A 12723-nucleotide genomic window follows, 5' to 3' on the forward strand; every position below is an offset into this window, starting at 1 on the left:
ATGGGAAACCACAGAAAACCATCTTCAGAGTTGCCAACAGTTGGGTTCTAACCCACTATCTCCCGATTACTGGATACTGGCCGCACTTAAGCAGCTGCAGCTATCGAGCTCATTTTCTTGATTTTTTTTATTTTTGTTGTTAATCCGTATCAACACCGAACCACAAGAAAATGGTGAACAGAATTTAATGAAAATCAGTATGTAAAGTTGGGATATAAGGAAGTACAGTCTACACTATATAATTTTATTCACCTTGTTCGAAATGGTAGGTAAGGGGAAGGTACCAAAAATTTAATTCTTAATTACCTATCTTATTGGTCATTTTGAAAAGCACTACATAACAAAAGTTATAGATAATACAATTTCCGATTATTTACGTCTTATTCAGTTTTACCATATCAACTATAATAATATAGGTGGTGATGGTTAGTAAATTGTGAAGATGATTATAAGAATAAGAAAGAGTCATGGGGGAACGATCGTTTGAATAATAACACAAGAGAGGATGACTCACTTTACATTAGGTGCTCCAATATCACAGAGTCAGAAGGAAACTAAATGTAAAGGCTTGCAATATAGAAAGCTCATAAAATTGATCAATAATAACATTACATTGACCATTGGTTGTTGTGATGTGCTTTGTGTACCAGTATTCTGCTGTCATTTATCTCCAATAGATGGGATCACTGCTGCATATCGAGTATTAACAGTCTGCCTGAATATTGGTGGGAAGTAGCTGGTGAGTTAGATCTCTCTCTTATTGGAATGCTTCATCAGGCAAAAAGGGTAATTTTTATTATCAGCTCCAACCGATTATTCCCCATAAACCCTGGCATGAATTCCCGATGGTACATAACAAATATCATCCGTTTACATTTGAATCATGTCTAAAACCTCTCAATATAAAACTCGTTTTCACCTCACTCCCCCTACTTCTTGTGTGTGGTTTGTCTTCTTTCAACGTACCCAGATGACCTTTTTTTATCTTACTTAGTAAAGATGGCCATACCTTTGCCTACCGGTATATCATGTTTATTTTCTTCACTTAGTCCTACCCTCATTGGCAGCTTAAACTGGTTTCTTATTGATGCTCACATAGTGTTATAATAAGACACAGCTGTTTTGTGGCCAAGTATTTTCTTTGTAAAACATGGCTCATAACTTTTGGCGGAATAAGGGTAATCTTACTCCCATTATCAGCGAGTCTCATATGTTACGTGTGCTGCTGCAATTCAGTATTTTATTTTTGGTGTATTATTACTGATTCCCCTTCAGTGCCTATTGTGCCAGATTTTTTTGCATGCTAGATGTATGAGTGTCGGTCTCATTAAGTTCTTTAGTGACTGGATGATAATTCTTTGTGATCAACCACACCCCCTCAGGAAGAAGAAGCTCTTTTCTTTAGCATGCCATTCCTCTGGTTCATAAATTTTCTGATACTACTGGTACGTAACACACTGTATCATCATAGTATTCCAGTTGTTTAATTCCTACTGAGGCAGTGACTGGAATGAGCAGTGTGCACACTTAAACAGAATAATTACACAGGAGTGTTCGGGGTTGTCTAGCTCTGGAACTTTGAACTGTTAGATCGACACCGTAGTACTTTTCATTAAAAGTGAGAAAATGTGCTGTTTTTCATTTTATCGAATATTTCAAATGACCGCATTGCTTTTAATCGTGACATTTGTACTGACATCATTGTAATGACCTATGCTGACTTCATTTGGGAAAACTATAAGGACAGTGTTTCTGAGAATTCTGTAGCAAAACACGGGTAGATGCACTACGCAGTGGAAGACCCAAGAAATATGACACCAATAATGAAGTCACCAAACGCTTAAATGCATCATTGCTTCATTCATCAGAAAATCGACAAGGAAGCGGCAGATGTTGTGACATCAAAATATTAACGAAGGAAGAATCAGCTGCTATGCTGATGGGAGATAATGGAATAAGAGTACAGTCTCCGCAGTTTGAGGATTTTGAGTGGAACAGTGTTAGTTGGATCATCACAATGTAAAAGTTTTAAAATTTTGATATTATCACCACTGGCACAATGCATACAGAGAATGGGTCAAGTTATTCCGTCAAATATCACTGAATTAGAGACAGATAAGCAAGATGATACCGTGATTTTTTTAGACATATCAAAAGCCTTCAATAACATCAAACATCAGTACCTAAATCTAACACTAGCTGCCGAGCCCATTCCATCTAAACTGAAGGAACTAATAATCAATCTACAGACTGACAATACAGCACAGCTTGAAACTACTAAAGGTAAAACAAAGCCAATTTTCTTGCTAAGAGGACTTATGCAGGGATCACCATTATCGCCAGCATTGTATAACCTGGCCACAGATTTCATTTTTGATGAGATAACAGAAGAAAACCTACTACAAGCATATGTCAATTCAGTTTCTGCAGAATTGCTTCCTCTTAGTATCATAGGTTTCGCCGATGACACAGTAATTGTTGGCAAAAACAAGGAAGCAGCTCTTGAGTTGAACACGCGTCGTTATCACGTCATTCCAGGAAATCGGTTTACAGGTAAATACCAACAAATGTGTGGGCATATGTACATTGAAAATGGGAAACTTGTGGATGGAGTGCTCGATATTCACGACAAATTGAAGATCAGTACTATTAAAGAAAGAGAAGAAATTTGATATCTCAGCGTCACTTTGAACGAAACACTCACCTTTGATGCAAACTCTTCTCTAAAAACCTTGCACAAGAAGTTAGATGCGCTTACAGCCTCACCTTTCTTAAAGGCAGATCAAAAATTCATTGTTTTGAACAAAGCAGTCATCCCTACTCTCGTATATGCTTTTTAGACCGCCAAAATTAGACAAGTACTGCTTAGCTTCCTGAAAACCACTGACAAAATGGTAAAGAGCTCCCTAAAGGAAATTTTGCAATTACCCACAGATACATGTGATAGTGCTCTGTATCCTGATTTAAGATTCAAAGGCTTTGGACTTTTCAAAGCAACTTGGGAAGTAGATCTGCAACAAATAAGCGCATACAGCACTTTTTACTGAGCCAGCAATAGCTACATTTCAAAGATGCATGATCTGACATCCGAAACGACGCATTGTCTACAGGCCCTCAATATCACAGACATTAACCGATTCTCCAATAAAGGCAGTGACCTTCCAAATCCAAGAAAAATCCGCCAAGAACTAAGAAGTCGTGAAATGACAACTTGGTGCTCTTTGCCTCAGAAGGGGATCAGTGTAGGATTATATAAAGAGTACGCTCCGGCCAATAATTGGATCAGGCATCACCAGGGACTCTCTTGTAGTGAATGGCGAGAGGCAATCAAGATGACATCAAATCTCTCTGCAGTACAAAGTATCCTGGGCAGAACTCAGGATGGAAACCTCTGTCGTAGATGCATCAGAGAGAAAGAAACACTGGCTCACGTTCTGGGTTCTTGTCCCTACGGCAAAGTACTGAGAAACTCACGTCACCACAAGATAAGATCACTGATCGCAGAAGAACTCTGTAGCAAAAACTTCCGTGTACTTGAAGAAGTCCACGGTTTGTCTACAACAGGGAGTACAAGACGAATTGACATAATTGCCTTTAAAGATAATGACAAGAAAGGCTTCATTATCAATCCGACCATCATGTCGGCCAGTCTACTGAAGTACATCTTGAAAGGCAGAAAATGTATGCGCCCACCATTCCGTTCTACAAAGATAAATACCAGCTGAATGAAGTGGGGATTATCGGTTTAATGGTTGGCATTTGTGGTACAATACTTGCCTTGTTCATAGAATTCTGGAAGAAGTTTGACCTACCTATGAACAGCATTGAAAGAATAATTAGCACCACCCTATGTGGATCTGTACACATCCTGAAATCCCACCTTTTCGGACCTCCATAATTTAAAAAGTCCGTATCACCGCTATATTTCTATATGATAAAACATTCTGTATCCTGATATGCTTTACTTTGTCCATTGTGGCAACCCGCGATTGCAGGAAGTCGTTGATCCATTCAATAAAGATATATATTTAAGTTTTTATTTTATTTTTCATGCATGCTTTCACCTTCATTTGCCTAAATAACTCAGAGTTTACTAGTATTGTATTTTGAGTTGATTGAAGTTTTAAAAGCGGTACAAGACTGGAATGGGGTCCACTCAGCCTCAGGAGGTCATGTGAGTAGAGGGGGTTTGATTCCCACCTCAGCCTCCTCAAAGGGATTCTCCGGGGTTTCCTTACTTCTCCAGGCAAATGCTGGGATGGTACCTATCTTAAGACCACGGCCGTCTCCTTCACTCTTCCCTACCTATCCCTCACAAAGCCCCTGCTGAGCATAGCAGATGAGGCTGCCTAGGCAAGGTACTGGTCCTGTTCTGTAATTGTATCCCTGACCAAATGGCTCACACTCCAGGACACTGCCCTGAGGTAAAAACCAACCCCGGAGGAGAAGGATAAATGGATTCAAAAAACAAAGAAAATGAACCTAAAAGGTAGGACTGGGTTAGTATGTAAATAAATATTGGATTGAAAATAATTACACAGCTATTTATTTCAGTTTCTGGCACAAAAATATAGGAAAGAAAAAATAGACAATTTCAAGGATGTTAACAAATTTGTACTTTATTTCATATCACAGAAGACACTGCTTAGCTTAACTCATTGGCATACACATTTCCTAGCCCTTCACACACCTAGAATTAGGACTCGATCTTCACCTGTCATAGCTGTTCATAGATTCTCATCTATAAACATTCATTTATAGAATGAAAAGAATCATTATTCTTAGTTCTTTCTTTTTTGTTGGCTTTTCAGTAGGTTTCCATAGAATGGGAAATTTTGAAGCAGCCCCTGATGTGCAAAGCCACAAGAAATTTATAGCATTCATACTGGCTAAATGAGTAATATTGGAGTTACTGTATATCGTTGGTCTCATAAAATGAACACATTAGTGATTTGTTGCCTTTTCCCCAGCATTTTTTCAGTTTTGTTTTTTTACTTAAACCCGGTCATGCAATATTTCATTCATCACTTACAGAATTTTTTGATTCACCAAGGCTTTTCTCAAATTTAGCAGTATCACAACTACCACAACACATATGGTATCTTCACAATCTGACTCACTTTTGTTCAGAATTTCAGAAACGTCACTGCTTGCTTCTACACAACATGATTACTACCACTGGTCTTGAGTTGGTTTGAGCTACATGCAACAGGGATTCATACTCAATATCGAATAGAACGTTAACTAGCCAGATAATCAAACACTGTTTTTTGCACAAAGTCCTCTTTTGAACATAACATGTTCATGTCATCTGAAATGCGTACTCAAATCTGATCAAGCTTAAGTGGCTCTCTCACATGGTTTGGAGCCGTGAGTATAAGGAACAATTATAACACAATATTACTAGACAGTCTTAGGCTATATCCTATGTTAAAATTATCAGTGCTGAAAATATGAGATGGCTGTTTTTATTCCTTGCTGAACTGTTCAAATGTAAGTAACTTACTCTAATATTTATGCCAGGCAGCATATATATTATTGAGAAAGCACAATTAAAAAACTTGCAGTAGATTCTAACTGGTTTAAAGAAAATATATCTCACCAATAAACCACCACTGTCCTTGAGTATATTTCCTTTGAACATCGAATCATTTCTTATTAATTACCGGTAAATCAAAATAAGGATGATGTAATGTATACAGAATCTAAAGGACTAACATGAAATATGACTAATTTCAAACTTAGTCAACCAGTTTTTGTCACGTAAGTGAGCTTGTGAATAACACGCCTAACCCAGTGAGAGTATTTAAACGAAAAACTATCTGCACATAGTTTCTCACAATGGTGAGTGCAACTTCATTGCCGTGTTTCAGTAGAGTTCAGTTTTGGTGATGCAACCATACAACAGCATCATGAACTCTTTTCAGAAGTTTGTTGCTTATCTATATTACTATGGAAATAGATCCCAAAACTGCCCACTTCAATGTTCACACATTTTTGGCACCTCATTAAAAAACTATACATCCCTCACCGATATTGAAAAATTCTCCAAAACAATCAGTCATCTTACACCAAAATATCATCTAATTTTACCTAGGTGAAAACTTTATGGCGCATGTTTGGTTTCTCAGGCTGAACACTTTCCGTAGCTTGAAATTTAATACTACAACTCCCGCGCAGTCGAATAGTTCCCTTGATTTAATGAAACAACGGAAGGCTAGAATGTATAAAGTAATAACAGACCAATCACCAGAGCAAAAAGACAATATTCTCTCAGAGAATTGCTAATTTTTTTCTGCTCTTCCATGGATGCGCTACCCGGGCCACCACATCCGGCGGTGAAGTATTTTAGTCTATTAAAAAAAAGGGGGATCTGTAATCATGGTTTCACTCTCAAAATTCTAATCCTGCAAGAAGATCTAAAAGAGAAGACAAGACAGAAATATGCATACGACATAGCACAGTATAATTATTATAAACACGAAAAAATTTGTACAACGTATAATGATTAACAAATAATATCCTAATTGTCTGGCACCTTTAAACAAAGTTGATGGACATTTCTTAGAATAATTTTGGCCAGCTAATGATATGACAGCTTTGGACTCCTCTTTTCAAACAAGCAATAGTGTTCCTTACTCTGATATTATCGGGAGAGGATGTGAACAGAGCCCTTTGTAGTATGCATATGGATACGTCTCCTGGCACTGATAAAATTCCAGTGAGAGTTTTAAAGCATTTGGATGCAGGAAAATTCATTGCATTATTAGGGTCTGCAGTGATTTGTTTTTGAGTGGTTCCTACAGAGTTTTAGAAGGTAAGAACTGTTCTTATCTTCAAAGGTAGCACTTGATCTAAAAAAAATTGCAGGCCTATAACCATATTTTCAGTTATTAGAAGAATTAAATGTGGGTGCTTTGCAGTTTTGTAAGTTTTCTTGCCATCAGAGAGGTTTTGTCTTCTCTCTAGGAACACACATAAACACAAACAGGACTTTTGCATGACATTCTTAGATGTAATAAAAGCCTTCAGTTCCGCAGGACACGAGCACATCACATTTTCTGGTTCCTGTGATATGCCCAAGAATTTAATAATTTTAATTGTGACATTACTAATCGACAACTGTATCCCAATCAAAGTAGGTCCTAACAAAACAAATTTTGCTAGTGGCTTTACAACACACCGACACAGATAGGTTGTACGGCGACAATGCGATAGGATAGGGCTAGAAATTGGAAGGAAGCGGCTGTGGCCTTAATTAAGGTACAGCCCCAGCATTTGCCAGGTGTGAAAATGGGAAACCATGGAAAACCATCTTCAGGGCTGCCAACAGTGCAATTCGAACCCACTATCTTCTGGATGCAAACAAAACAAAGGCAATGTACTACAAGGCGCAGATATCTGATATTTCAGAGCCTCCATTTAAAAGGAAAGCAAAGCCTTGGTTTAAGGGAAATTGCTACATGGCAAGAAAGACTGCACTTAAAGCCCCAAGCACCAATCTACTGGAAGATTACACCAGGCACTCATAAAGCAGGAAAAAAAGCTATTTCAGGAACAGGAAGAACAAAGATTGATAGAAAAAGCAAAGCAATGCTCGTATAAGGCTCTTAACCCAAGATGCTCAAAATATCCGCGAAATATTCCTATTGAGGTTTGGGAGAATCATATGGGCCATGTACTAAGTACAAGAGGCACACATCCTTGCAGTATTCTAGCTCAAACACCCACGGGAGAAGAAGAAGACCTAGACACTGAACTGTTTACATTTAAGGAAGTGGAAGATCTATAAACAGCTCCAAGAATAATAAGGCTTGCGGTCCGGATAATATCTGCAATGAACACAAAATTGCTTTCCCGACACCAAAAGAAGCAATAACATATGTCTTGAACCAAGCAAGGAATGATTCCAAGCAGCTGGAGAAAGTCCAGAGTCAAAATGATATATAAAGGAAAGGGAAGCACTGAAGATCCAAATGCTTATAGAGGCATCGCCCTCAAATGTACGATGCTAAAGATCCTAACAAAACTCTTATGTCAACGCCTGACAAGAGAAGTCGATTACAAACTACCAGAAGAACAATTCAGTTTTAGAAGAGGGAGGAACATGATTCAGGCCATCAAGTGTCTACTGGATGATACTGAAGCAGGTACAACTAGAGCGGGAGGCAAGCTCTACACCATTTTTGTTGACTTCTCCAAAGCCTTCGACTCTATCAGCCGAAAAATCATAATGGAGAAACTATAAAGTAATGCAAGTCTAAAACGACTAATTCAGAACATACTGGCCTCAAACTGCATAGAAATTAGAGATGGAATAGCGAAGTCCAACCCAATTCAACAAACCACCGGTGTGCTACAAGGGGATCCATTAAGCCCAGTACTATTTATAATTACTACGGCGGATATTATAGAAGTAATTCCTGAAGAAACAAGCATATATATGTATGCAGACGATATCGTGGTTGCCTCGAGGTCCAGCGAGAAACTGCAAGAGACACTTGACGCGTTGGTGACATTTAGGAAAGGAGGTAAATCATCAGTTTCATATACATGGGAGAATTCTAAAGAATGTATTGAACTTCAAGTATTTGTGAGTCACGCTACAAATTAGAGGTAATGTTTTCTCTACCCACATCAATGACAGGACAAATGCAGCAATCAGAGCCATCAACGACATATATAATTTGAATAAGTTGTCTATCAAAACAGCCCTGAAATTATTTGACCTCAAAGTCTCACCAGTGATCACCTATGGATTAGAAATTGTATGGCCGCATTTAAAAATGAAACAGTTCGAGCAACTAGAAAAAATAAAAGCTACGTTTCTGAAAAAGGCACTATGTGTCTCGAAGTATATGCCTTCAAGGCTTGTATATGAGTTAACTCGCGAACCTTTCTACATAGAGGATCTCTGTTGACACCTACCGCTACCAACTACACCAACATATCTACAGTTCATAGAGAAATTAAGAGCAAAGAAGAGAGACATATGGAGCGAATTTTACTCGACGGACGCAATGATTTACAAAGACTGGCAAGGAGGAGGATATAAGCTCAGACACTTGATCACATGCTTTGCAATACACGGATTTCATTATAAGCTGTGTAAAACTAAGAAATTCCATCAACCAGACACGGACTGTGTATGTGAACGTTGTGGTAAGAGCTGTGAACGTTATTATGCCATGGTTTGGACTTGTCGGCACCTTCTGTAAAGATGACTAATATTGTGTTATTAATGTAAATATCTTTTGGCCATTGGCTGCAATAAAATGTATTATTATTAAATAGTGAGGTTCCGCAGGGTAGCCCTCTGTCACTAACTCTTTTCAACTTAGCAACAGACCGAATAATTAAGGAGCGCACTGACCATAAAATTTCTGATTTACATGGGTTGGTGGACTGAGTAAACTACCTTGTCTTGCTTTTGTGAATGACCTGGCTCTGATAGGAGATAATAAACACCAGCATAATCTACCTCATTCAACTTACCGATAGCTGTTTGGCATCCATTGGTCTAAAAACAAATCCAGCATAAATAATTAATTTGTCTTGAAAACAGTAATCATGTACCAACCAAAATTACCACTGCAGGCAGTTCTATTATACATTCTTTGACAAATACTGACAAATGCATCAGATATCTCAGTGTTAATTTTTGTGATGAAGTTGTCTTTCATGAAGCTGCAATCATAAATGACCTGAATATAAACACCATCAAATTGTGTAGTTCACCTTTGCTGAAACCTGATCAGAAACTCTCCATAATTAATCAGTATATTTGGCCAAGGCTCATATATCCCCTGGACCTCCACAGTGTGCACCATTAATATTTAAAATAGCTTCTACTTCATGTAGAGGAGAGAGCTGTGAATGAAATCATTGGGCTTCCTCACGTCTGTCCAGATGGAATGATAGATGCACCAAGAAGTTGTCGCGGACTGGGTCTTGTGAAAAGGTAATCGGGAGGCTTCCTTACAACACTTCAACATCCTTAACCATCTGTTTTGCTTCAATGATGCTCACCTCCACTCTGTCAGAGACTTACAGAGTGAGAGGAAATCTGTCTTTGGCATTTTAAATACCAACGAAGCTAATAACAACAACTGGACCTGAAGTTAAGGCAGTTAAGAAGTCTTAAGGGAGAAAGCCTTTCATACGTGGGCTTCTTTTCTCCTTGGGAGGAAGGGGCTTCTCAGTATATACTGACCTACCCAAAGCCAACTTTTGGGTGAATAAGCACTGTGGCACCATATTCGAAGTGGAAAATGCTGTTAAAATGTTGTCCAACATCTTGGCTGTTTGAGCACTCTGGAAGGTGCATAAGTACAACCTACTGTCGTCATCCTGATTGTGGTGAGACTAAAACTTTAGGATACGTGCTTTGTATCTGTCCCAAGGGAGCACTGCAAAGGAGTAATCACTATCACAGGGTTAGATCAACTCTAGCTTCAGCATTAAGGGAAATAAAGTGCCAAATTTACAAAGAAGTTCACCGTGTGTCTTCTATGGGGTCGAATAGAAGAGCCGTCATCATTGCCATTCATCAAAAAAAAAAAAGTGCACTGATTTAATGTTGGATCCCATTATACATTTTGAAAGAGACACTGAATAGGCAATTGAGTGACACAGAAAAGAAGATATAATTTTGAACCATGCCGCCCATATTTAAGTGGATATTACAACATCTGACTTGAACATTAGTCAATTAAAGGATTGTTATTTGGTAGCTGGGGAGGTACTACAAAATATACCTGGAAGATTTTGAAGGGATTAGGTATCCCCAGAAATAAACTCAACATCATAATAGGTATTATCAAAGGCTCTTTAAGCATTCTTCACCATTCATAATTGACAATCTAGCGCACCTTGTGTGAAAGTCCCCCATGAATCTCTTGCATTTTCCTTCCGTAAAATGAGTCTAAGCAGTTATTTATTTGTGCATATGCAGGTGGATTATCAGTAATCGCCCTCCGCCCCCAAGAAAAATTCTGATTCGAGTCCAAAGCATGCTTCTTCCTTCTCGATAATGACACCACTTTTGTCTTCCCTCTTGTAATCTATTCGAAAGTATATCATATTACACAATAATATTAGCAGACGACCTCTTACTTCTGTGATAAAACATTCCTTGTAGCTTGTTTCTCACACAGCAGCTGCTTTTCAGTGTAATTTTTCTTGAAGCGTCCTTTCCACTGTGATGACATTTTCGTCTTCTGAACCATAAACGATTCCAGTGCAGATGTGCTTAATGTAGGTCTCACTTCTTTCTCATTCTTTCTGTCAACAGTCAGGTACACTTAACACGGCAAATTATTGAAAGATTTATAATAGATAAGAGCAGCGCCTGAGCTCCTTCATTCACAATGAGTTTTACAATGCTTATGGGTAGCAAAAGGAAGTCATGATAGAATAAGTAATAACTAACAAGCATTGAAATGAGGATGGTTCAGGAGAAAAGCTCGAAAGGATTGAATATTTTTCCTTCTTTTCTTTTTTTCCCATAGAAAATTATTTTTTCATGATAATGTCAGCTTTTCCATAATAATTTCCCCTTTGACCGTAATTCCGTAAACGTGAGGTGAAATCCGTAATAATTATGGACAATCCGTAATAGTCGGCACCTCTGCATATGAATAATTTATTTTTTCCAATTTGTAACATTAAGTCTAGTAGCATTTTTGTTATATTCAGTATTCTTGTGGTCACACACAGTACGCATGCTGATATTCTAATGAATATATATATGTAAAGGGTGTGGATTTTTGTATGACCTGAAACTTTTACACCTGGAAATTGTTCTTGAAATAATTGTTCACACTGACCGAGTTAACACACGTCATAAATAACCACACGTTATACAGTAGTGAGCATTACTGAGCCATACTGTACAAAGAACAGCATACAACTCAAAATGTATCTTTTGATAGGTACTCATTCACTAACAATCTTGCCATTCATCCAATGCTAAGACAGAAGCAAGTACACCTTCATTGCACCAAACCCGGCACACGGCTGTCGTGTTGCCGATAGAAAAAATGAAAATGAAAAGTAAAAATAAAAACGATGCACCTGGTTCTTAGTTTAAATGCTCTCCCAGTAACGAAAACTTGCAGGAGTAGATATTCTAATAGATTCACAGAAAAGATATCTCACCAGTCAACCAACACTACCTTTGTGTACATCAAATAATTTCTAATCAAATTAAAATGAGAAACATGCAGGCCTTTGGGCTGAGCAGTGGTTGCTTGGTAGGCCAAGACCCATCGTGACTATAGTGCTATGGGGTTTGTTTATGAGGTATGGCATGTATCTAAAGATGGACTACCGAGCTCGATAGCTGCATTCGCTTAAGTGCCGCCAGTATCCAGTATTCGGGAGATAGTAGGTTCGAACCCCACTGTCGGCAGCCCTGAAAATGGTTTTCTGTGGTTTCCCATTTTCACGCCAGGCAAATTCTGGGGCTGTACCTTAATTAAGGCCACAGCCGCTTCCTTCCCACTCCTAGGCCTTTCCCATCCCATCGTCGCCATAAGACCTATCTGTGTCGGTGCGACGTAAAGCAAAAAAAAAGAAAAAGAAAGGACTAAAATGAGTTACGAGCCATTCTGATTTTAGTCAACCGGTTTTGTCAGATTTGAGTTCTTATGAACAATAGCTGAAATAGGTTAATCATTTCTACAGCTAACTCATTTCATGTAACTTTAAAGTTTTTCAGTC

The sequence above is a fragment of the Anabrus simplex genome, chromosome 7, assembly GCF_040414725.1.
Source record: "Anabrus simplex isolate iqAnaSimp1 chromosome 7, ASM4041472v1, whole genome shotgun sequence".
NCBI classification, from domain to species: Eukaryota; Metazoa; Arthropoda; class Insecta; order Orthoptera; family Tettigoniidae; genus Anabrus; species Anabrus simplex.